Source organism: Ambystoma mexicanum, chromosome 12 (assembly GCF_040938575.1).
Source record: "Ambystoma mexicanum isolate Mex_15411 chromosome 12, UKY_AmexF1_1, whole genome shotgun sequence".
Taxonomy (NCBI): Eukaryota; Metazoa; Chordata; class Amphibia; order Caudata; family Ambystomatidae; genus Ambystoma; species Ambystoma mexicanum.
In genome coordinates, this window is record NC_090936.1 from 362,983,759 (window position 1) to 363,009,000 (window position 25,242).

Below are 25,242 nucleotides of genomic sequence, written 5' to 3' on the forward strand. Positions count from 1 at the left end.
GTATTCGGGATAGTTCCCCTTGTTGAGCCAGCAGACCTCTATTCCTCTATACTGCCTTCTATTTCTATCTTTGAGAGTCTTGGAGCTAAGACATCGACAGATAGTGCCGGTTTCAACTGTGTGGTGGGGGTAAAGGCAGTGTATGCAGTCAGAGTGCTTATCTCCCTCATATAGGTTTTTGAGGCACAGGGTTTAAAAAGGGGACTTGAAGTAGTCGAACTGATGTTGTGGTAGAGAAAAAATGCTTCTTTTAAACAGGTTCTATTTGAAGATCTTACCCTAAGAAAACCAGAGGACTCCCTCAGCTGAACAAGTAGTTAGAATCTGAGGGGAAAAGGAAGAGGAGGGTCTAGTCTAGGGCTACTCAAGGTCCTATTAGTGGGGACCAATAACACCCATAACAAGGGAGTTAGGCTTCAAAATGTAGAATCTTCTTGCCTTGGGCAAGGGGAATCAAAAAGGTAACCAAGGATTCCCAGCCTGATGAAGGGGAATTTTCACAGCATCTCAATCTATTAAAGATCAATGCTGGAGAAGGGAGTTCAACCCTGGCCACGAGGAGTACTTGCTCAAATGTATAAGTTTGAACTTTCATTCTGTTTTGTGAAACTAAAGATGGGCAAACCTTCCTTGTTTGTTTTGGTTGTATGTATTAGTGTGAGGGTCAGAGACTTTTTGGACAATAGGTCATCTTTCTTTAGTTTAGTTTGCTAGGTTGGGACATCCTTGATAGGATAGGGAAAGATAGGCGTTTGTCACACCACTTTTTATATTAATAAATGGCGAACTTCTGTCTTACATTTCTAACCCCTCACAATTAATAACAAAACTTCAGTAGAACGTTACTGTTTCATTAAGTACATTTTGTGATGCATGGAGTAGTTCATGAGAGGTCTCTCGAGCACCCTTCATATGTTGCTAGTGTAAGGAAGGCATGGTATCATGAAGGAAGACAGACAAGTGGTACGCAGTTGTGTGGGACAACAATGTATGCAAAAGAAAGTGTTCAGAAAATAATAGGTCAGAATGACTGAGTAAATGTGTTCCTTTCCCCACGTTTTTGGCACGGTACTAGGTGGCACACTTGAGCTTCAAACACACTCTGGCTTCTGTGGCTTGAAGATGTAGATCAAAGCCTAGGTATCAGGGCCTTCTGCGACAAAGTCTCTTTCCCAATAAAGGTCTCTTATTGCAGAGGGCCTGACGTACTAAACAAGCACCAAAGTTCCTTTTTTATCAGGATTTTCACATTCACAAGTTTTCGTGTCCACTGTTCACCATGAGTTTCCCTCCTTCAGGCCCAGAACCCCTTTTAACACAATGTTCACAATTGGTCTCCTTCGTTCGGGCTCGGACCATATAATCTCTCACTTGCTAAGCTTTCCTCTTTGTATCAAAAATCTAAGACTTTCGACTGTGCAAGACCTTTGCTTAACCTCCGCATGACCATTTCAATGCATTTCACATTCATCCCTTTGACACTTAAAACGCACGTTTTGCCTTTTTTCAAACACCATTTTTCGGGCTCAGACCCGTTTGGTTCCCAAAAGGTTATCATAGCTCAATTCCTTTAGGCTTCCTACATTCGGGCTGAAGCCTAAACACTGTGCGCCTAAACACTGTGCACAGAGTCTTTCAAATGGGCGTACTTGCGTTTCCCGACCACTCTGTTACTTTATTTCACAGTTGCTTTCACTTCACAGGCATCCCTCTGCAGCTTTCATTCTCTTTGCTTTTCTTGTGCCACTTGCACTCGATTTACTTTCGGCTTCCCTAATTCAGATTGGAGCCGATTGCAATTTCACTTCATTAAAATAAATAACGTCAAGTTCCATAATGCCTTTCCAGCCCTTTTTATTTCCTGCTTTCTTTCTCAAATTCAGTGCTCAGTTTTCTGCTCCAGCCACACACACACGCTCACCAGAATTTCCTCTTGCCATGAGACTCACCTGTTTAACGTGGCTCTGGCGAACAACTTCTCTGGAGCTCTCTAGGTCGAGATCAGGGTCTTCCCATCTGCCCCCCAGGTACCTGGGCTTCCCTTCGTATGCACAGGGGAAAACAAGTACTTCTGTGGACACTGTAGGGGTGTCACAGTATTAGTTTTATGGCGGTACGATAACCTTCTTGCCAAATGAGGGTATATCATGGTTATCCCGGTATAGCAGGTGGAGTTAACTAATATTAACAAATATTTTCGTAAAAAGGTCATAAATTGTCAGATTTATCATCACAAACAAAACCAGCCACCCAGGACCAGAATTGGGCTTTTCAACATACTTTCCACTGACATGCCACCCCTTGCTTCCACCCAACAACACAAGCACACATGAGGAGAGGAGGAGGGTGGGGGGAGGAGGGCGGCCTGCTGCGACTGGCAAAGCAAAATTAATAGCTTTTCTTAAGTGGTCATTTAGGCGTTTAGCTCCCCCACTGGCTACAGGTGGAGATGAACATGTTGCCATCTTGATAATCTGCATGCCACAGATCAATGGATGCTGATGGTAGTATGCGCTTGTGTGAATACACGCACACTCTCTCTCTTTACGTTACAGCCTTTAGTGTACCTGCGGGCCAAAAGGTGTTCAGTAATCACGGACATGTTACCCTTTGGTATGGCAGCAGGGAATACCTGCAGAGATGAGTGAATTTCACGGTGGGACAATTCAATGATAGAACCAGGGAAATCCCCCATTGTCCTATGTTTAGAAAACATTATCCATTATAAAAATATAAACCCCAAAGCCGCCAACCCAAAGTAAATCCTTTTCCTTCCTGGCACTGTATTTATTCTTCCTATTGCTAACATATTGATTTTTGTGTCAGGCACGTGTGGTTTAAGGAATGGCATTAAAAACTGCTCCAACTGAAACTACTTGTACCCAAAAAAAAAACTTTTTTTTTTACTTGCCTTTTTGCATTTGAAGTTCTTTAACTTACCTTTAAGTCAATGCTTTTTAGTTAACTTAAGAATGTGCAGGCAAGATTTTCCAGCTGTAGCAAGGTAGCATTTTGAAACGTGTCTCTGCACATATTTAGCTGATCCTCCAGGAATCTAAGACGGCTTTGGAGTTGGTCTATCATGGCGCTCACTTGTTGATCGCCTTGAATGAAAGTGACTAGTGGAAGTGTTATAATGCACATTTTGAGCAATGAGCTTGCTGCTCAGTCACAGGTCATCGCTTTGAAAATTGGCCTCGACTTGCATTTTGTTTGGAACCAAACGGCATGGGCATCATGACCCCTTGCTGCGACAAAGTTGTTTTGACAACTCTTTATCCCATTAAAGGGAGAAAAGTCACTCATGTGCGGTCTGAAAGCCCATGTCATTGTGTTTCTTTTGCCAAAATGTCATAGCCAACACAGACACACCGAAAGGTTGCATAGTGTTCTAATCACTATAGCGTGTTTACCATCTGCCTGGTGTATTATGAAGGTCTGATGTTTGAGTCACCAATGACCATGTAATCCTAAAGGGACAGCGTTCAGTGGGCGCTGCTTATTTCTTTCAATACATGTTCATTTACCTTCTTAAAGATAGTGACAAAAAAATCCCCTTGAAAATGACAAAGTTAAAATACATATCGGCACAAATATATGGCCTAGACCACCACCTCACCACAGCCCCATCATTACCATTTTCCCCAGGTCCAGGTCTGAGTGCATTAGGACTCTTTTGATGCAAGTTCAGAGGGATGAATGCTTTCATGGGTGGTGTCACAATTTGAGAATAGACCTAAGAAATATTTCACCCCCATTGCTCTGGATACTTCAAATTGAATGTAGAATCTGTCCTGCCTGCTTGAGTCCAGGGCCATATGCAGAAGGCGGGTAGGTGAAGGATCAAGTGAAGCAACAACTCTAGCGCCAATGTGCAAATCTACACAGAGGACAGTGGGGGGGAGGCAGTATATTTACTAGCAGAAAGCACTGATAGGCCCAGTGTTCACACAGTCTATGGCAGGGTTGGACTGGGGCATAACATTTTCTCGGACACCAACATAAAAGTGGCCCACAGTTGCAAATGGGAATTAATTCCTTTTGGAACACTATTTGAATAGTACACAGGGGGAGTTTTTTGATAGAATGTGATGCAAATTGTACATTAGAAAGAATATTTATTCAGCAACAGTGATCAGAACTATTAGCCGCATAGTGAAGTCACTCATCAAACTGGCTCACTTTGGCCCAAAAAAGTGCCCCACTTTGACCAAATAAACTGGCCCACACAAGCATTTTGCGTTTTTGGTTCAGCCATGGGACTATTGCCCTAAAGGCCAGTCCATGCCTGGTCTACAGAGCTGAAGTTGTTTGTGGACTTGCATCAGAAGGGCATCCAGTTCATTCCACCCTTTGAATTCTGTTGTTCCCCATCTTTCAAATTGGTGGGAAACCTACAAATCCCAGAATTCTAAGCTAAAACAGAACTGGATGGCTATCCGATCCAGGACCATGACAAACTTCAGCTCCTTGAATGTAAACCTTGGGGAGAGTAATTCAAAATGCATGACTTCACTGGCTGTCCTTTTATTTTCTAACAATTTGCACAGCCAGAGTAAGAGCTGTTCCAATGTGTGTTTGCTCAATGCAGTAGGACCTTAACTTACTGAACTAATGGCACATGATGCCGGGCCAGGCTGAATGGATACATTTCTGCTCCTGCTGGCTGAGTGGTTGCTAAGCAAAGTGCTCCCGGCTTCACTGTTTTGTAAGTGACTGAACATTTTATTACATTTGTTTACATACAAACAAAAGGAAAAAATAAAATGCTCACTTTCAGTTCAGGCCCTCAGCTCACCCTCGTGATGTCCCTGTGGTCTTGCTAATTGAAAATCGGAACAATCACCATAAAAGATCTGACCTGTAGCGCGGAGCAGCATGACTATGTGAACACTTTTAAAATCTGTATGCTGCCTTTCAAATAAATAATGCCTGAAACAAAATAACTTTGTTCTAGTTTGCCCATTAAATCCAGGTCTAGCGAGTCTATGACCAGGAGTCTCTGGTATGCATTTAGAGCCAGTCGGTCAGCTCATCGTTATCAGCTTTGCATGGAGAACACAAAGGTTCAGACACTGGGCAGCTTTCAACACAATTTGCACAAAGTCGGCTGATCTTTGACCCGACTCTACGGATCACAGAGAAAGAGCGGTCACAGCAGCAAAGCTGCATTTACTAATGTGGCCTCACTTTCCCTATGCTCTTGTCTGCCAAACAAGGCCCCCTCTGCAAACAGCACATCCAACAGTGCAAGACCAAGACTGTGCAGCACTTGCATACTGCAGCCTTTCCAAATCAGATTGAAAAGCACACTTAACGGTATGAACGGTATACCATATAAAAAACGTGGCGGTTATTATTGTTCAATTAAGTTGTCTACGGTATCTTTAACGGTATACCGTTATACTGTTACATCCCGAGTGGACAGAGTCATAAGGATATGATCTGCCCTCTCTGGCTCTTGGAAGCCACAGCTCCTCAGCCCTGCTGCAGCCCTTCAATAACACATGATCAGCATCTTGGCCCTTAGCTCCTTTTCAGACTCTCCAGGGTACTTTAAGCACTCTCCTCTGCTCTTCAGCTCCTCTAGTCCACACTGCATCCCGAGCTAGCTCAGAGTGTGTTCCTGTGCTCTGCTTTTTATACTTGTATGGAGGTTTAACCAATTTCAGGTGTAGGTGGTTGAAAGGGGATGCATGACTGACTGTCCGCGTTCATGGAACAAGATGGAGACTGCCCATAAGGATCCATGATAGATTGGTTCCTATGGGCAATCTTCATGGCTCTGTTGTTCTTCGTCCCGGTGGTTTTCAAAATTGGGAAGGGGGAAAGACAGGGTAAGATTCACAATATCCCGTTACGGTTGGGAAAAAATAGAATGTTTGGTAATTAGGGAAAGGGGGAATACCTCGTCTCACCTGTAGGCACCGACTCCCAATTCTCAAGGTCCCTCAACCGAGGTGATCCTCCCGAACTGGACCACCCTCAGGGGCTGGATCCAAAGGCAATGGCTGGACCCTGGGTACCTGAGCAGAGGATCCAGGGAAAAAGAAGTGCCAATACTCTCAGGTTTCTCACACTAGCAACACTCTAAACAGAACCCCTTGTAGGGACGTTCCATCAGGATGGTTACAGTAGTGTCATGTGTGTTGCCATTTGTGAGGTCATTGATGATGCCATTTGTGATGTCATCTCTGATGTTCTGGGAGTTAGTCTTAGAAGTGCATGGCGGTGGCATGAGTTATGGTTGCATAGCTTCCCATAATTGGCAAATTTCTTTGGTTTTGCAATTTTACCTTACAAGCATAACTTCATTTTATTAAAGTTTGTTCAGTGAATGTAATAGGTTTCTATTAGTGCAACTTAAAGCATTGTTAACGAGACGTTATGGTTTTTACTGAATTTCAATGGTTTCTATTATGGAAAATGTTTCATGATGCTTAGCACTGTATAGAAGTTATTAATTCCTCTTAACATATATGAACATATACCCCCATAATGTGACCAATGACCAGTGTTCATGGCTTGCAGCCATAGCCAGTGTCCACAATGCATAGGGCATGGGCTTCAGCCATGCCACTGACCCAAATTAGCAAATCAGAGTAAACATTTGCCCTTGCTGGGGACCAGGCCCGGTGCCCAGGCACCAAAGTTATATCACAGTTTTTTAAACCTGCATTTTGGTACTTTTCAAGCAATATAACAGAGCAGATTTGCAAAAGCATGCTTTCGGGTCCTTGGCAATGTTCCTCGCACAGGTTTGCTGCAAATCCGACCAGCACTTCGGGCTGTAACCCCAAGAAGAATTTTGTTCTCATTGAAGCCTATCCTGATTTCTAAAATGTTGGGATCTCCCTGCAATTTTGCGCCCTCTTGATAATATTCCTTCAAACTTCGTACAAGCATTCAAAGTTGGGTCTATAATATTTTTACAAAGATTCGTCAAATGGCACCAAATGTACAAGCCATCCAAACATTTTTGGGCCCGCCCTCTAATTTTGCCCCCTCTTGATGAAATGGCACCAAACTTTGCAACAACATTCAAAGTTGGGTCTATTTATTCGTTGCAAAATCCTGTGCAGTTTTGTTGAAGTTAAAAGCTATTGTTACGTCTTGACTTTAGGGTAAAATATACGAGTGCAGCCGTACGTGGGTTTGACAAGTATTTACTGGATTTATACTTCAGGTAAGTACATGAGGGCAGTTAAGTAAAATACATAGGCAGGGAGAGACATCCACAGGCCCCCTCGTCCATTCGGTTCCAGGTCCCAACTGCTTTTCTTGGAATACTCATGCACACTCCAGTCCAAACATTCCACACCAACCCTCTGAACATGCCCTAAGCATACACACCATGGACAGGGAGCAGATCTAAACCTAACACATCTTCCCCCTATACATAACCAGACAACAGCAGGAAAAGACCAAAGGAGAGGATACACAATTGATCTGAACGAAAACTAATACACGAGAATGACCCCCCAGGCCACACCATCCAAACTCTTACAAACCAAGCTACTGCTCAGAGCAAACAATTTCTGACCTCACCATTCCCTAAACTAGCTTAAGAACAGCTAATCTCCAATCATAAACATGCATCAACTCTGCGGCGGGCCCACCACAGACGTCAGGCACAGGGAACCAACCCTCATTCGCTACACAAAGTTACACACACACACACAACACCCTTATCATCAAACCTCCAACTACAAGGTGTACACCAACACCTACCAAACCTAGCACTAATGCTAGGACTAAAATGGAACCTAAGATAAATACAACTGATGGGACAATGCCCACCAACATTTTGCACCCACTAATCCAATAGTTGACCACTGTCCATGACAACCAGCACATAACCGACCACACTTACAGACATGCAACACAGCCTCGAATTCAGCATTACACATGGTGTAAACGTTTACAAGAAAAGAAACGCGCGAAATAGGACCATAGTTTAAGCCTGCAGAGAAATTCTGTGTGTACCTGTAGAAATAAATTATTGGGTAAACATACAATACATCACAAGTATTTCCATTTACATGTTCTTTTCTTTAGTGCATTAGTTTCCCTTTAAGTAAAACAGCAGTTGGCCTGCTCAACACACAGCACATGCTTACAGACATGTGCAACAATGGCACCCCCCCCTTAGCACATATCAATAATGGCATCCAATATGCCAAAGTAGCAACCAACGTGCCCAACAGTGACACCTCCTATGCCAGACCTGTGGCATCACACATGCACCTGAAATGCACCTCATATGCCGGACCAAAGACATCTCATGTGCACCACAAATGCACCTCACACGCCGTACCAGTGGCGTCTATTTGCACCTCATACACCAGACCAGTGGCCTCTCATGTGCACTTCCTATGCCGGAACAAAAGCGTCTCATGTGCACCTCATACGCCGGACCAGTGGCGACTCACGTACACTTCGTGTGCACCTCCTATGCCGAACCAATGGCATCTCATTTGCACCTCTGGCACTTCCTATGGCATCTCATGTGCCAGACTAATGGCACCTCATATGCCAAGGCCATGACACGACAACTCCACAAACCAGACACTGCCTCTCAATACCATCATGCTACCCGTGAATTGGTGAAAGACTCTGCCCTTCCCCTAACATACCAATAGAATGAATCGGCCTTAAAAGTGGAAAAAAATGCAATGTATAAATAAACACCTCCCCAACCCAAGCATTCAAGTCCTCAGAGTCCTCTTGGTAATGTTCCTAGGAAAAATGTAAGGTTATAATCACCCACAGCATTTTAGTCTGGAATGTATGGCATCATTTCAACAAAATTGCCAAAAACTCGAATCGCCAATCAACAATGCCAAATTTCTCAATTCACCCATAGTTTGATCAAAATAGTCGCCATAAGAACAGCAACACCCAAAAATAACTTCCCAGTACTTGTGATCACAATCCAGTTATTCCAGTAGGTCGTGGCACGTTACTTCATGTTCAGGTTCGCCGCTTTACTTCCCAACAAACGTTGTCATCACCGAAGTTCCCCATGACTCAGCAACGTGTCTTTGTATTTGTTTCAGCACAGATATGACTATTTGAGATCGCGTTCCACTAGTTGGCGAATTCCACAAAAAAAAAAACATTCAATACAACATCCTGCGCCGCAAATTGCACGGCCTGGAAACTCTGTTAGACAAAGTTCCTCCTGAATGCAGTACATTGATGAATCTTTAATCCAGCCCAGTGCACGCCGCGCACGCACCAAGGTCCTTTGTTCACATTCACGTCGCTTTGCTGTGATGTGATGTGGCCAAAGCACCAACCAAGAACGTAGGTGGCAGTGTTCCATTAGAATGAACAATCACCAAATCCCCACGGTGTCCCGTGACGTCACCACAATGAAGAAAATCCACGAAGGGGAAAGAGCTCCAGCTCCCACCGTAGTCCACAGGCTGCCCGCATGTTCGCCAGGACTAACTCAGCGCTGCGCAGGCCATCCAGACAACGCGGCTGCCCGGACCGGACACTCCACGGCCCACAATCAACGCAGCCATGAGAGAGCAGGTACGTTCCTGGAAACACACTACTCTGTGTTTACAAAGGAAGCGCCACATCCCTTCTTCTGCTGGCCGTTGGAACCGCCACCAGCCATGTATGGATGGCCGTTGGAGCTCCTGTATGCTCCTAAGCAGCCCGTAGTTTCACTATAGGAATGGCTCTTTCATCCAGCTGGCTAAACGCACTGCGCAGCGCTTTCTCAGTGGGTAAGACACGCGCAGAAAGGTGTCCGGAGAGCTACTTCCCTGGCCTTATTGGTCCCTTAATGTTCACTGCCCCATTAAGGTGCAAGCCAGCCCCCCAAACTATCATAAGGTGCAGTCTTTTGCCGGCTCTAGCGAAAGGGGCAAGCTCACCTTCTGGCCAAGGGACAGTATGGGGTGGCCGGTGGATGTCCCCTCTGGTGCTCTGCCTCCTTCTCCATGCTGCATATTTCGTCTGTCTCCAGATCTCCTTTGCTGTCGTTCAGCGTTTCTTCCTTCACCTGCTCACTTTCTTCAGCAGACCTTCTCAAAGTCAAAGCCAAATCCTCGTCGCCAATGTTACATCTTGACTTTAGGGTAAAATATGCGAGTGGAGCCGTACGTGGGTTTGACAAGTATTTACTGGATTTATACTTCAGTTAAGTACATGAGGGCAGTTAAGTAAAATACATAGGCAGGGAGAGACATCCACCGGCCCCCTCGTCCATTCGGTTCCAGGTCCCAACTGCTTTTCTTGGAACACTCATGCACACTCCAGTCCAAACATTCCACACCAACACTCTGAACATGACCCAAGCATACACACCATGGACAGGGAGCAGATCTAAACCTAACAGCTATCTAATAACTGCTCTTCACCGACCCTGTAATGCACACATATACATCGCGAACATCACTGGAATGTTCATGCACATCCAGTGCTCCAGATAATATTTGGAAGTAGGAGTATTTTACTGCCTATTTTTGAAAGTTGGGAGTAAAATTTAAGTCCAATTCCCAATGAGAGTATTTTATAAGCGAATAAAAATATATATGTTTGAACTGAAAACGGAAATGTTTTTGTAATATTTATTTCTTTGCAGCTAGTTATTGATGCACATTAAAAGATAGATGTGTACTTCTTGCAATCAGGCCATTACAAAAGTAGTTTCTTCCTGTGGTACTACATGCACTACTGGTCCAAACATATCCATGGAGTTGTGAATGTGAAAGCTTCTACATGTCTTTTTCCTATTTTTTGTTGTGACTATTTTTACTCCCTGTTTTTATTTATTGGAAGTACCGGCTCAGAGATGGTTCAATGGTTTGACAAGTGTAATGTTGTATTTTTGAATATGCTTTTAGCGTGACATTTAAGAACTACGGGCGCAGTTCAGGAATCCAACATGGCATCCGTTTCCAAGGTTTTGACGCACCTCACATCTCAATCGACCAATCTGCGGCCGGGTATGATGTCCGTGAATGTTACGTGGCTCCCTGATTGTCTGAGTGCCATCCGCAGACACCGATCCAGGAAGTGAGTCAGCAGGAAGGACGGATCCAGGAAGTGAGTCAGCAGGAAGGACGGAGATAGCACAACATTTTTACCTACTTTTTGGGCATTTTTAAAAGTCTAGTGGATAGATTAATACCACATTTTCAAAAGCATGCTTCCAGGACCAGGCCGCCGCTCCTCACGCAAGTTTGGTGCAAATTTGTCCAGCGGTTTGAGCTTTAGCCACAAGGAAAAAGAAATCCATTCCGGACTATCCGGATTTCAAAAGTTTTGGGACCCCTGTGTAACTCCCCCCACCCCCAACCCCTTTTGACAAAACTGCACCAAAATCTGCACACACAAAATCTGTATCACGTCTATTAATAAATGTTTTACAAAGTTTTGTGCAAATTCGTTGAATGGCACCAAAGTAATAAACCGCTCAAACACTGATCTTCCTATGGGAATTGCAACGTAACCATAACTACAGACCCTGTCATTGGTATAAACCTTGATTATGGCTTAATATCTAAATGCCGCACAAGAAATCTGTTAAATTCCCATTTAATTCCCAACTGTGATGAATCCTACGGGTCCCTCACTAAACCCCTGCCTAAAGTCTCCTCCCAGGTGGCCAGGGGAAGGCAGATGCTTCCTGATCCTGACCTTGGGGGTGGTGTACTGTAGGAGGATCATCTGGGAGGAGACAGGGCCCAGGGTGGTGAGGCAATCCCATGGTATGAGACCTGGTATTTGTCCTTTAATATGGAGAACCTTTTTAAGTTGTCAAAACATGTAATGACCCATTTTTGTTGTGATGTATCTGAACCACAAATAAAATGTGTGGCTATAGGTATAGGTGACATAAAATTTGAAAACGCCTTAAGAACAGAAAGATCATTCAAGGCACCCAATGAATGAATTCTCATGGTACATCCCTAAATACCTTTAAGGGAAATTAATCTACCCTTAAAAACAAGAAGTGGCCAAAACGAACTGATTTTGTAGTTAAGGACTACAAGTTCCATAATTGTGTAAGTACTGGGACGAGGAAGAGGGCTGAAGAGGTATGTTGTAGTAGTATGCAGGCAATTATGCCTGATGGCCCATACCTGACGGAGGCTGGGAGGCTTAAAAGGCCCCCTCAGGTGCAGGCAGTTAGAAGGAGCTAGGACTGTGGCTGGAGTGTATGCAGTAGTAGCAGAAGCAAAAAGGAAGAAGGCACAGTGTTGGCAATCCCGGCAGAGGTGAGAGAACCGAAGGGACTCCGGGACTCTGATGCAGCAGATTTCACCTGCTTGTGCTCGGAGGGTCCTGTTCCCCAAACTCTGATGTGCAGAGGCTGCACAGCGGAAGGCGTGCAGGAAGACTGCTTTTCCCCATGTGAGCCTAATTGCAGAAACTGTGCAGCGGGTAGCTTGTCGGAGACTCTGGTGAGAAGCTGCTGTGAAGCCATGAATCTCAGGAGCGAGAGGGGGCTCCTTAATTCAGTGTCTGGACCGCAGATGCCTTCAGCGAGGAAGGGTGTGGATCTCCCAAGTGAAGCCAGAAGTTGTGTAGCACAGGGAGAAAGGAACAGAGAATCTGGTGAGTTGAACCGTGTGTTCTTATTTGCGCGAGCACTGCCGGCAACAGTATCCAGCTAAATAATTACTTGCGTATGTATGAGTAGAAGTGATGCGAAGTTGATAGTTATTTGACAACGGAACACTTCAATTGTAGCACTAGCGTGTGACCAAGCATTCTCCCTTTCATGCGCGTGAAGCAAAAACGCAGTGAAACTGCATTGTTGAACTTAAAACCTTGCAAAGTGCATAAAGAAGTGGTTGTGTGTCTAATAACAGATAGTTGACCTCTGAACCTTTATTAAAGCAGTGAACAATTTATAAGAGAAGCCAAATGTTTAAACATTGTTATTACAAGTCGAACAGATCAAGCATTGCCTAAGCCAAGAGTGAATAAGGTATTGTCCGAGTTAAGACTAAAACCAGCCTTTCCCACAGCCAAAGAGCAGTCTGAATGTTACTGTGAGCTAAATAGAAGAAAAAAAAAATAGAAAAAAAAAATTATTCTGGCTAACAGTAGGTAGAGGGATAAAGGCAAGGTTGAGGAAGAGAAGCTTGCTACTTGTGATTTTCTTTTGAAGTTGATGCAACCTACATTGCCAAAGCCACTATGAAGGAGAGAAAAGTGTGTCCTAAAGGCAATTCTGGGTTGTCGTTGTGGCAGACAGACAGGAGGGGCAAAGAGGACGCCCCTCTGGAAAAGGAATATTCAGAGGAAGGGTGCCTTGCTTACTTGAAGGTGTGGAAGTACCAAAAAGTGAATATAGTCATATCTGAATATTGTTTAAGTCACAAAGTACTGAAGCTGTGGTAGTAGATTTGGTTGTCAGTAGATCTGAGACTTTAGTGGCACAATTGAAGTGGGAATACTATGAGGCAGAGGAGTGGACCCTCATGGTGAACTTTTTTAGTCGTTGCAAGTTAAAGTCATCCTGACAAAGATACATAACCAAAGAACTGTGTTTCACCAACATTGCTAAGTGTTAACAAAGAACTGTGGTATTTCTTCTTGGACAACTGGGATTTGTGTCAAAGTATTGTGGCAGGGAATGACATTGATTCTATTTTGAGTTAGTGGAATGACTTATTTCACCACAAAGAGAAGCTTTTTCTGTTGTTGAAACTTTTTTAAACAAAACTTTACTTTGACATTGAAGAAGCCCAGAACCAAATTGAGACTATTACAAACTTGGAATTCCTTGTTTCTTTTGTTGAACATTGGAGTTGAACATACCTTGAAATCTGGGGAAGGGCAATTCACCCAGGTTACCAAGGGAGTCTGTGAATATCATTGTGATGTTATGAACTGCCATATATTTTCTTTATGTATTTGATGTTGAAATGTGAGGGTCAGATAGCCTATGTTACAGTGTTTTCCTTTAGTTTTGAAAGGCAGGGAAATCCTGGTCAGAATAGGTAGTGAGGCGTTTCATAACATTTAGGATTTAATAAAAGTGGTGTATTTTGAAAAATCATCCAAAAGTTGTCCGCCTCACTGTGCTGACCCCTCATTACTCAATAGTATGAAAACTAATTTGAAAAGGACATCAACATAAATATTAATTTTGGATGCAGGTTAGTTAAAATAGCAGTTTTCTTTTCCTGTCACATAGTAAGCTTTAAACCATGTTTTATAGTTGAAATTTCATTGCATCTAATAACTCACATTTTTCATTCCTTTTCAAATTATTTCAGGTTGTATTATAATGTGAGTTTGTTTTTATTTATTCAAAATGTAAGCTATGACAAAGGGTTAGCATGAAACACCGGCCGTGTGTCAGCTTTCATGTTGCTTACATTCCCCTCCTTCAACGTCACTCATTTCTGAATACTATGCAACTTGAAAAGATAACCTATTTTCAAATGTCATACGTCACCATAGACAACACACAAATCACAGTCTCACTCTCAGTAAAGACACTGGGGGTGTACCTCGATGCCACTCTCTCCATGACACGTCAAGTTTGCGCCATTGCCTCTTCGGCATCATACACCACGAAACTGATCAATGCAGTCAAACCCTACCTATCTCCCCAAAACTGTCTCTCAATAGCCAGAGCCACCATAGGTGCAAAACTTGACTACTGCACCGTTCTCTATAATGGCACCTCTGCAAAAAATGTAAACAGGCTGCAAATTATTCAAAATAACGCACTCCGAGCAGCCCTGAACATTCCCAAAAGGGAGCACATTTCCAATGCTAGGGGCTCTGCACACTGGCTCCCGTCAAAGAACGCATCCTCTTCAAGACCCTAGCCATAACCCACAAATGCCTCTCCTTCACAGCCCCCTCTTATCTCTCAGAGAAGGTAGAGTCAGAGCCAGCTCCTCCAGGCCCAAACAATCACTCTATTCAACCAAATGAACATCCCCACCATCAAACGTGCCAATGCGGGCGGCACCAGCTTCCCATTCATAGCTCCAAGACAATGGAATGCCCGCCTAACTACCCTAAGGAATGAGACCTCGCACCTTTCCTTCCGCAAAGCCCTCAAAACTAGGCTCTGCAACTAGATCACACGTCACCCTTATGCTCTCCCCTTCGATACCTGTGCTCATGAAGGTATTAGTTGTAACCGGTTCACCTGTAACCCTCAGAACCATGCCATGGACCGGCGGACCCCCCCCCCCGAAGCCCTGTATCTTCTGTAACAGTATACGTTAACCGCTACCTGTCTGGTATGAGGTTCTCTGTAACTACAATCCACAGACATGCTGTCATTCACTTGTAACTAAGCAAGCCATGCATGTAACAGCACCACGATGCCGGAGGGCTGCTTTGTGCACTTTATAAATGTAAAAAATAAATAAAATAAATGTTTTCTACACATTGTTCACTGGTTATTAATACATGTGTATCTTCTACATGGCAATTATCACATTTTTATTTTCACTTGAAAATCAATTAAGGCAAAGAACATTATTTCATGCAAAAGAAAAAAAGAAAATCACATATGTATCTAATAAAGTGACATGCCCAGACTCCACAACAGGAATACCGTACAGCCCACATGTATATTTATTGCCTTAAATTTGTTGTCAAAAATTTTTAAAACATCTGAGTAGAGTTACAGGCACCAACATACTGTATTATTTCCGGATTGCTCACAATTTCATGAACTCCACATAGGAGATTATTTACTGTGACTAAAACAGTAATTGCTCACAATCCCTGAAACAATTGCTCTGAAACACTTGTGTACGAGCGCAATGGAAATAAAATATCAATTCAATTAAATTTAGCAGCTTTGCTATTTGTATGCACCAATTAGATAGATGCCAAAATCAAAATGATGCCTGATCTGTAGAAACATCTCTTGCAGGTCTGTCTGCCGCCACCAGTTCAACTGCTAAACCTGGAGGTTGAACTTAACTTTCGCATTTGTACCACGCAACCAATTACCCGTGGGCTTGATGCCATAAACAGTTTGATTGTGAAAGACATTACTTCTTTGTTGCAACAGAGAAAGCAAACTGTGTAAACGGGACAGTCACATAGATTGCAATTGGCCTACTATCCCAATTCTGAAAATGGTTAAGTGCAGTATTTGGAACTAAACCCTGGGATTTTGCACTGACAATCACAAGCCAACCAAGACTTTTTGCAGCAAGTGCGTTGTACAGTGCTGCAAGTTCTTATTGCCATACTTCATCTATTGTAGGGAAAAGGCATATTTGAAGTAGGTGTCCATGGGGGTTAACTGTCGACCTAGAAATTCCTAAAAAGTTGATATTGTGATTAATGCTGAACCACTATACAAATAAAGAGCACATGAACTACAAACATTACCAACAACAACAGGTTGGACAGACCAAGAAAACCTGTAGCGTTGTCTCGACAGGTCCCTTGCATTTTTAAATTGGTTCCAATTCCATTTTCTACTCTCGCTACCATCTACAGAACCCCACCCCCTTTTCCTCTCAGAATGGGCCGATATGTCCTGCTCCCTTCTTGTATCCTACCCCATTTTATCTTCCTTGGGGACTTCAACATACATCTCGACTCTCGATGGGGCCACTGTTCTCTTCCACATCCTTTCCGACACTCTTTCCCTCTCCATCCTTCCTTCTCTATCTTTCCTTCTGGCCCAACCCACTCCGCCGGACACACACTTGATGCTCTCATCTCAACAGACATCCCTCTCTCTAACACTCTTATTACCCCCCTCTCCTCTCTTCCCACCTTCACCTTCCCTGTCCCCAGACTTCTCCACCTGCACTGCCAGTCTCCTTCTCAGTCATTCGACCGAAGAAGCGTGCGTCAGTTGCTGCATTTGCCTCTTCCTTCATCCCTCCTCAGCCCCCTTTATTAGACTCTCCCCGTGACTCTGTTCTTGCTAACCTCCACCTATCTATCTCCAACACCCTGAACATCCTTTCCCTAGTCATATGGATCCGCATGAAGCCGTTCTCCAAATGTAACTCTTGTTAGGACTCCGACTTAGCCACTTTAAAACTCAAGTGCAAAGCTGCTGAGAGGAAGTGGCAGGCATCTAGCTCATCCTCTGACAAACTGGCCTGCTGCATACTCCAAAGGCAATACAGTCTCTCCATCTGCTCCAAGAAGAGGGCCTATGTCCAAGCCCGTATCTCTGGAGCCACCAACAAGATGGCTGAACTCTAAAATCTGCAAGGAACTTGCCAATCCTAATGCAATATAGCCTCCTCCCCTCCCCAGACCCTCTGCTCTGCACTGGCCGCCCACTTCTTCAAAACCTTGGACATCCTGTCCTCTCTGCCATCTGCTCCCCCCTCCACCTCTCACCCCCTTTCTCGCATCCCCATACTCTACTTTTTCTCTCCCATTGCGCCAGATGAGTTCTCTAGAGTCGTCCGCTCTATGAAAGTCTCCTCTAAATAGGTGCTCCCATGCTCCTCAAGAACCATCAAGAACAACATTACCTCTCTCGCTCCAGCCTTGTCCGACCTCTGGAACCACTCATTTTCCACTGGCTCTTTCCCCCAACCCCTCGAATACGCTCTTGTGCACCCTCTCCTAAAAAAGCTGTCTGCTGACACTTCTTGCCCGGCTAACTATCGGCCTAGCTCTATCACCCCTTTCTTGGGCAAACTCGTGGAGAAGCTGGTCAGCCCCCAACTGACCCTCCACACGGAAATGGCTGGAAGCCTCCAGGACCACCAGTCCAGTTTTAGGGCTGCCAGAGGCACGGAAACTGCTCTCCCGAACACCAGCAAAGACCCACTCTCCAGCCTGGATTCCAACTCTCCCTCTGTTCAGATACTCCTCAATCTCTCTTCTAACTTCGACACAGTTAACCACTCCATCCTCAAACTGTCTATATTGATACCCTGGGCATCACAGAAAGGGCACTGGCGTGGATTACTGCCTTCCTTTCAAACAGACCCTTCCAAGTGCAAATGGGTCCTTTCCTCTCATCCACGACACTCTACCTGTGGCATCCCTCAGTGCTCCATTTTATCACCAGGGCTCTTCAACATCTACCAGTCCCCTCTGATCTCCAATTTCTCCCCTCATTTCCAGTATTCTGTAGACGACACACAGTTCTCCTTCAAGCTGCCATCCTCTACCATCTCCTCCCTCATACCTAACTGCCTGACTGCTATTCAGGCATGGTGCTCTGCCAATGAGCTCTGCCTTAATGCCAGTAAGAGAAATCCTACTCATTGGGGTGCCTGCTCCCTGTGTCCCCCTCTCTAGCCAGAGACTCTGGGTGCCATCCCCTCACCCACCTGTGAGGCAAAAAACCTTGGTGTTAGGCAAGATTGTATGTAGTACACTTTGGGTGCACTACAACAACCCTGACCACCTGGCACAAGGATCCCAACCTTTGGTAAAAGTCTGTACTACACAGGTTGGTAGCGTGTTGAGCAGAAAGGCTCATCTCAAGAGGGGTCAATGTGAGCTGTAGGGGAGTTACACAGAGATTCACAGTGACAAGTATTCAAATAAACTCTTACACACAAGGTCTTCTTGATTAAACAATTATTAATTTAACAGTTAGAGTAAGCCTTCTTCATAAGGGGCAATATAATAGTAAAACACAAATACACCCCAAAATACACACTCTTAATATTTCTAAATCAGCAAGTACTCTTTTGGAATGGCACACAGACACTTCCTACACCCTAAGGAGACTTTAGTAACTAGGCCACTGTGGACATTAATATACCACTATTTGCATTTAGAACCAGACTTAAGAGTATGCCAAAGAAAAAGTTTATTGAACAAAACAAGAGATCACACAGATATAGTGCCTTTGAAATCACACCCCTGCCCCACCCAATCAAGGCAAAGTTATTTAACCCCTTCCTGGAAGGGAGACCAAACACAATGTCAGAGGGAAGAAGAGTCATTCAGGGAGCCAGGCTAGGCCAAAGTCAATTGGGAAAAAGTCTAGGTGAGCTGAAGCACGTCTTGTAAGTAGGTAAAAAGTATTGCACAATGTTTTAGAAGTCTTTGTAGAAAAGAAGAAATTGATGCAGGGCCACAAGCTGGTTAGACTTGTGAGGTAAATAAGCTGGCAGCAACTCTACAATGGCAACCAAGACAAGTCTCAAATGAGAACAAGTGAGGTTACACAACAAGAGGTAAGTTCTCTTAGACTGTACAGTACCTTTGGTTAGAAGAAAAAGGGTTTTGTCTGGCTTCTGTTCCTGAGCAGCTCGGCAGAACCAGTGTTCCTAGGCCTCAGTCGTGGGGACAAGAGGGAGGACATCTGGAGGAATCCTGCACTGCAACGAGACGGTCGGCGTCAGAAAAGGACCAACTTCTATTCAGTGGCACTTCATGGTTTCAGCTCCTTGCGTCTAAGCAAATAGCAACACTGCAGACTCTTGGCAGTCAAAATGGGCTTTCCTTGCATCTGGGTTCCAGCTCTCAGTTGAGGTGGCTCAGGCCCTGCTTGCTGGGAGTCTGAGGATCTTCCTGGAGCTCTTGGCCAACTTAAAAGCAACTCACACAAACTGGTGTTCCTCTCCCTGGCTCTAGGGTTTCCAGCAGAAACTGCAGTGGAAATTCAACCAGCTCCGAGAGGATGTCCAGGTGGCTTACTTTGGAGTGGATTGGTCCCACCAACTCAAGGAGAGAAGTCGTCCTTGCAGGGTTTCTCTAGTCTAGGCGAATTCGGAGCTTCAGCACAGCAGCAGGGCTTCACCGGGCAAGCCCACGGTCCAGGAGTTGCAGCAGGCGTCTCTTCCAAGTTTTCTTCGGATTCCTTCGTCCATGAAACGCCTTGAAACACTTGTGTGTAGGCGCGTTACAAATGCCATATCATATCATATATATCATATCAGTGGTCGACTCTGCCTTCCAAGCCAAAAAGCCTTGCCTTTTATGCAGGTTTCTTCCATTCATTCCAGCCTAGCTGTCAGCCACCCACCAGGGGGGGGGGGGGGGCAGTCCTTGCCGGACAGCCAGCCAGCCAGCCAATCACCTAGGAGAGCATTCCTGTCTCCTAGGAGACTAAGCACAGGGAGTTTCAGGCACCTCCCTTGCTTCCTGCCCCTGCCAACACCCTGGAGCCAGAGGTGGGCTTCACTCGTGAATCCCGCCAAAGACAAAACTAACAAAGGGACCAAACCTGATTTGGCGCGCAGAGTAAATCTCAGGAAGGACCTTCCCACAAAGAAATGGGCCATTTTGTTTTAAAAAAAAAACATTAATATGTTTTATTGGTTAATTATTATATTTAAACAATACATCAGCACAGGTTCCTTATCAGGTGCATCCCGAATTTCCATTGTCTTATACCATTGGACGGTTGATCCAGTTAAGTCAATTCTAAGGATTTCACTAATTGGAGCGCCGCCAGGGTCACTCCCAGTTTTTCCACTGCCAATATCCCTTCCCAGCACTCATCCTCCGTTTTCTGATCAAAGAATTGTCTGTATTTGTCCAAAAAGAACCTTCTGTTTACGATCAGACTTTTGCAGTTGAGCATCAGATGCTCTAGTGCCTCAGGGACATCTGGTTGTTGCAAAGCGAGAGAATGCACAGTCCAAAGAAATCTGTTTTCTCAGCAGTTTAACTTCCCTCGTTGGCAGAACATTCAGTCTGCATCTCAATAGCAGGTCTCAGTAGAAAGGGGACGGAAATTGGACAACATACTTTGGCAATTGGTGCAGTGCCTTCCATTCCCAAAGCGGGACAAAGTCAGTGCTGCCTTGTTCCCGCTTTGCCAACATCTCAATCCAGTCTCTCCTCTGTAAATTCACTTTCACTTTGGTCGGGTTCTCAGTCAGCATTTTCATATCCATCCCATTTGCTGCCAGGTATTCGATACAGCGTGATCTCCATATTTGTAAAAGTTTATCGTTATAGATTCCATTGTTCTTTAATATTTCGAAGGGAATTGCTGGTGTGGGGGTTATGCACTTTTCAAACAAACAGATGGTCTTCCACATAACTATGGATCACAAGGATTCAAGTCGCAGTTCATATCTTATCATATACATCGGAATTGAGTTAGGCAGTCTCAGGATCTTTTTCCAAAAGTAAGCTTCTAATGTTTCCCACACCTTCCATGAGAGATTCAAGAGCGATTCGGAGCCATAGGCCAAGAGACTGCTACCACCTTTTGTTTATAGAAGGTCCAAACCGGGCCTATTGTAAACTTCCCGTATCGATTATGGATGGCCTTCGCCTGGTTGGTCAATTTTTGCAGTTTATTTTTTAGTAGGTTCAGTTGATCATGTTAGTTTATGTTTTTGTTTATAAGGACTCGCAGGTAAATAATGGAGTTCACGTTTTCCAATTTTTTGCCATTGATGAACCAGCCTGATGTCCTTCCTTTATTGGTTTTCTTCTGGGCGGATTCCATTATCATGATTTTAGACTTGTTTTCATTAGCCCACATATCATTATCATCAAGATACTTCTTGAAGGCATCTAATCGTCTTTGCAGACTGATTACTGTCTGGTCTACAAAGACCAGATCATCTGCGTATAGGATCCATGGTATTGACCCTCCATTGATCTTTGGGGGGAATGCACAGATCTTACATTGTGAGGCGCCCAGATCTGCCATGTATAGTACAAAGAGGAATGGTGCTAAAGCACATCCTTGCTTTATACTTCTGTAGGTTTAGATTTTTTTCGTAAGTGCGCCATCCCTGGTCAAGCAGACTTGTATGGCTGTATTCGTGTATAAACTTTGAATTGCTTCCACCAAGACCGACTGACAGTTCCACTTTTTTAATTTGGCCCATAGATGTTCTCGATTGACAGTGTCGAACGCTTGGGCCAAGTCCATGAATGCTAAATATAACTTGGTGTTGGATTCGAGCGTTTGCAGTTTCAGTAGATTCAAGATAAATGAGTTCAGCGAAGTTCCCACTCCTGCTGTAAAGGCGGTTTGTCGCTTGTCAAGGATCTCCGATGACGTAGCCCATTTTTTAAGTTCTCGCAGTACTAGCGATGCAAATAGCTTCCCAATTGAATCAAGAAGGGCTATTGGCCGGTAATTTGCAGGATCACTACAATCTCCCTTTTTAAAGATCGGGACGATCATGGCTTCTTTCCAAGGTGGTGGCATTTCCTTTGTTTTCAATACTTGGGTGAACAATTGCATTATTAAATCCGCCCATTTTTCTTCATTTGCCTTTAGCGTGTGGTTAGAGATACCATCGTGGCCGACTGCTCTTGATTGGCTCAACTTCTTGATCATTATTAGAATATCCTCATGGTCAAATTTGATATTCCAGGGATGAGTAGTTTTCTCATTTTCAACTGGTTGCATCCACACGTTTCCCCCCAAAAAGTGTAGTGAAATGGTCTACCCATTGTTCCTCCGAGACCTGTGATATGCAAAGCGCCGCTTGGAAGGTCTCCCCGTGGTTTATAATGTCCCAAATATTTCTACTATTATTAGTAGAGATTGCTGCTAACATTTTTTCTGCATCGTATTGGAGCGTTTTTACTCGGGTGGCAATCCTCCAGTTTTTATATTTTTGTTTCAATTTTCTTATGAGGTACTTTTTATCCACCTGATCAGATCTTTTTATTTTCTTTAGATTATTTCTGTATTCTTTTCTTTTTAATACCACTTCAGTATTATAAGCATGTTTTTATTAAAATAAGAGCCATTTTATTTGTTCCCTTTTTTATTACAAATTCATCCAGCAGCCATTGGTAGTCCACTTCTTCAGGATTCTCATGAATAAAGTTATCATAGTTTTTCACCAATTTGGGGATCGTCTTTTGGTGGATTCTTAGTCTGTTCATACCCCAGGTTACTTCAACTTTATTTGTAGTCAGAGACTGGTGCTCTTTTGTTAATATAGACAATTCCGTTCTCAGCAGATCATGATCGCTCTTGTTTGTTTTTCTGATCTCAAAAGATTTCACCCACTGTAATAGTTTTTCCGAGATGAAACAGTAATTGAGACATGCCCTACTAGGGCCTCTGTGCCATGTGTCAGCCCCTCTCAGATCGCCTAGGGTTTGGGCATATAGCATTTTCATGTCTCCGATTCCATTTCAGTTACCCAACGTAAGGCCCTTGCATTAAGTTGAGAGATAGTAGTCACCTTTACATTTTTTGAGAGCAGTTTTATATTCAGATCCCCACAGATCATTATTCATTTTTCACAGTCTTGGAGTATTGTTTCATCCAGGGCCTTCATGATGTCCGTTAAATAACTCTGTGGATTGGGGATTTTTTCGCTCCAATACGTGTTTATTAGCAAGAGGTTCGTTCGACTATTCTTTAGATGTTTCTGAAGTTCCAGGATTTGGACATAGGGATTTGGTGTGTGATGGGCCCAGACCTCAAACCCTTTCCCAATTTTAATTGGGGTTAGTAGACCAGCGTACGGTCTTCCTATGGTCCCTCTCATGGCCACATTTATAAACACCTCATAGTTTTCACACACCGGTTTTTCCCTGATCCACGTTTCCTGGAGACAGATAATTTCATACTCTTCCAGGAATTTGTCCTCTCCAGAATACAGGTGCTGAAAGCCACAGGTGTTCCACAAGGCACAGAGGAGATCCTTGCCACTTCCGCACTTCTCATTCTATGTTGATTGCCGGCTGCTAGGGCTCCAGTCCTGTTTTTGATCACTACCCGGAATCCTTGACTTCAAGATCTTAATTTGTTTTCGAGTTGTTAACCGTGAACCTAGGAATCACAGCCAGCTTATCCCGGTTCTTTATATCATCCTTAATCTCTCTTTTTGGGCTCCATAGAGGTTTTTGATATCTGGTCTTCTCCTTGTATCCACTTTTTCTTGTGTTTTCATTATAGGTCGATACCTCGTAACCCATTCGGTCAAGATCCTTTCTTGCTGCTAGGAGACGATTTTTAATTTCAGATGACGCCAAGTGTAGTATAACTACATCCATCCTCTGCTCACTTTCAAATTCAACTATTCTGATGTCATTTGAGGACATATTTCTTAGTTTTGACGTTTCTCTTAGTAAATTTACCACTTTTTCTCTATTGAGGATTGATCGTTTAGAGTGGTTGGTCAAACTAACTAGACATACTTTACATCCATCTTCCTCTCTAGAGGAGAGAGCTTTTCTCGTCATCTGAGGAATCCTTTGGAAGCAAGCATCCTTACTTCTTGGGTCTGTATTATATTTTTATTGACTGGACTTACTTCACGATTTGCTCTTGTCGGAATCCTAGCCGATTTAGGCTGATTTTTATTGTCAGATTGTGCATATTTCTTTCTTTTGTCTTCCAAGGTAAGGAAGTCCATCTCCTCATTGTCCTTTGCCTTCAGTTGACCTTCACTAGGCTTTTTGACCAATTTTCGATCTACCTTTTGGTTTCTGATCCGGGGGTTTGATTTTCTTTAATCTGCGGTTTAGCCAGCTCTTTAATCTGCGGCTTAGCCAGCTCTTTACGAACATTACCTTCAATTTCTTCCCATTCGTCAGAATTTAAATTATTCCATTCTTCCTCATCCCGATTATTTTTTATGGTTTCTAATAGGTCACTCAAATCAGCCTCAGACTAGTCTTCGTTGGAGTCGTTCTCCAGGCTTTCATCCAGTATTCTGCCAAATCATTGCTAATAGCAATTTCACATCTGGCTTTCTTTGCGCATTGGTCAAGTTCCAATTTTTGAGGTGTTCTTATATTCCTAAGAAAGGCTCTCGAGCCACTGGACTTTTTTTTTCTCTCAGAATGTTCATGTTTTTCTCTTTCTTTTCTACTTCCTTCAAGCTCTTGGCTTCTGACCGTTTACTTCCCGTTTCTACTTTTTTTTGCAAATTCACAGCCGATATGTTGGTTCCAATTGGTCCTAGAAAAATAGGGAAGTTCATGTTTGTATTCTTATTTGCTGGTTGAGTCTTAGGGCGTACTACCGGCTCCACCTTACTTGGGACAGTGTCACTTGTATCAATTTCTGACTCAGTCGGTGCCAGTTCTTCTATTTCTTTCGATATTGGCAGTTGGTCTTTCTTTTGACTCGATACTTGCCCCTTCTTGGGATCCTTCAGTTGAATTTCTAAACTTGGAATGGGCATTCGTTCCTCGGAGGTAGAGCTTTAGCCGTACTGTGTAGTTTTCATTGTAGAAGTGGTCACATTCTCAGTTTGCTTATGACAATGACTCTTGCATTTATAGTCATCCATGAAGGCCTCCATTAATTGAGACTTATCTTTCATTTCCCTTTGTAGTAACTCCGATAAGCGACTCTCCCAATGGTTATTGAGCTCAGTTTCACCTTTTAATCTTGTGTCCAAT

At 43.8% G+C, this 25,242-nt stretch overlaps 1 protein-coding gene across 2 annotated transcripts in view; it reads right to left on the reverse strand.

Moving 5' to 3' along the window:
- Positions 1–25,242, reverse strand: part of ETFRF1 (electron transfer flavoprotein regulatory factor 1) — a 121,352-nt gene that overhangs the window by 31,612 nt on the left and 64,498 nt on the right. The window contains exon 2 of one of the 2 annotated variants that reach the window (XM_069628483.1): positions 1,950–2,080. The exons of the other annotated variant lie outside the window; for it this stretch is intronic. The gene's annotated coding sequence lies outside the window, so the exon portion shown is untranslated. The remainder of the gene's footprint in view (positions 1–1,949; positions 2,081–25,242) is intronic. 2 annotated transcript variants of the gene reach the window in all.